At 45.4% G+C, this 1,913-nt stretch overlaps 1 protein-coding gene across 2 annotated transcripts in view; it reads left to right on the forward strand.

The window, feature by feature from the left end:
- Window positions 1–1,082: 1,082 nt before the first annotated feature.
- LOC135219123 (doublecortin domain-containing protein 2-like) overlaps window positions 1,083–1,913 on the forward strand; it is a 101,154-nt gene continuing 100,323 nt past the window's right edge. For both annotated transcript variants that reach the window (XM_064255576.1, XM_064255575.1), the window contains exon 1: window positions 1,083–1,913. This exon is cut by the window's right edge and continues 949 nt beyond it. The gene's annotated coding sequence lies outside the window, so the exon portion shown is untranslated.

Raw genomic sequence — 1,913 nt, forward strand, 5'->3', positions numbered from 1 at the left:
GCGTGACGGATGACCCCCACCACGAAAAATGACCGGGCTATCTTTGGAAGGACATGTGACATAGAAAACGGAGTATATTGTCAACGACAAGAGAAATGATACAGAAGAGCATTTATTAAAGTTTGGGCTTTCCCTTCTTTTATTTGCAGTTTCTGCATACCTACACAAAGATCAACAATTACTAGCGACGAATCTGTGATTAATTAGGAAGCCAAGGGAGTCACGAAGTCGAATTGGGGCTCTGAAATAACTACGCTTGACTACGGGTCGATGCCAAGGGCAGGTGTTTGTGTTTACAGGTGTTGCTAACGAACGGATGCCACGTACCGCCAGCTGTTTCGACTTCGATTACCCCATTTTATTCTATCTACCAAACGATCCCGGTGGACCATTAATAAATGACTTCGCGCATAAACATAGACGTTTTCCAACGACGCAAAATCTTGCCAGTATATACTGCAAGTGTTGCTAAAACATACGGTGTTCTAATGCGTGACAATTTCGATAGCGGTATCCAATTGGTGTCTACCTCGATAATCCACACACAGGCCACCCCCTCCCCCCGCCGCCTGCCTCCCCTACCCCTATCCATGTTATTACCCCCTTATCAATATCCAACCCCTCCCACACTCTACACCAACCCCCACCAAGACACCCCCAATCTACACCCTCCCAGCCACACGTGAGACCGTAAGACCGACCCCTAACAAGCAGGGCTGAATAATAGTGATTCATTTGGACCTGATTTTCTCAGAAATGCTTTTCGTCATCTCATCTCACTTCGACGAATTCCTGTTTACTCTTCGTCCCTTTTGGAGAGGTCATGTCAAGTGCACAAACAAGTAGTACTTTCAAACGGCATTGATGTTATACTTCGTACAATGAGAAAGTGGTAGCTACGTCAGCGACGTAAAAGGGTGATATTGGGAGGTCGGGAGGGACCCGCTTAAGTGGGTTGGGGGGAGGGGTATGTGGGTGTGGGTGTGTGTGTGTGTGTGTAGGGGAGGGGGTAGGGGAATATTCTAGCAAGGCTGAAGAAAGGAGTTGTATGTCATAGCTCGCTACATTAGGTTCCTGGATTGTGTGACGTTAAGTGCAATTCGTACCTTGAGGAATACCGAGTTCAGATAAGTGAGAAGAGAGAGAGAGAGAGAGAGTTAGAAAATATACTTATCCTCGTATCTACACGTGAAATATCGTGTTCAGTGGTTCCATTTATGTGGCGAATAAGAGTTAGCTTCTGGGACTTTCGTTTGGAAAAGCAGGTGCAAGATTTACGAAGCGTCGTAGAGTCACGATAAGAACCGAACCTGACTCGAAGTGGTGCTGAAATTTCGCAAAGAAAAGCGGCTCCTTATGGCTCATACATAGACCTATTCATTTTATGAAATCGATTCCTGGTTTAGTTAGTTACCGAAGATCAACTTTGAAATGTGCGTCGTTATTAAGCAACAGCGTGAATTGACGAATGTTAAACCTTAAGATGCCAACAGGATGATGCAATACCGAACCAGTGGTGAGTCTAGCTAGAGTTAAAGTGAGTTGATTTCCCACCTGTCAAAATGGAAGAGGAAGAGTGGAGATCCACTTCGGGGTAGTCTTCATCGCAACACGGAAATGACGCGGGATGTGCACGAGAAATAGTACGGTAGCTTTAGAAATGAACTAACCAGCGCTCTCAGCAGTTTGATAGGATATGGTGTAGGTGCACTGAACATAATCCGTTCGCTCACCTACATAATAGTCAACCTTTGAAATGAGACGTTCGATTTCGTTCGCTTTTGTCCCGAAGATTGCAAAAATCAAGAGCGGAGTCTTTTCCGAAACTCTCAGCGCCGTGACTGATAACAGCCGCTTACACTGACCCAAATTCCGAAATTATATACGCAGTAGGCAGAGTTTTCTCTCGATTC

Source organism: Macrobrachium nipponense, chromosome 1 (genome assembly GCF_015104395.2).
Source record: "Macrobrachium nipponense isolate FS-2020 chromosome 1, ASM1510439v2, whole genome shotgun sequence".
Classification (NCBI taxonomy): Eukaryota; Metazoa; Arthropoda; class Malacostraca; order Decapoda; family Palaemonidae; genus Macrobrachium; species Macrobrachium nipponense.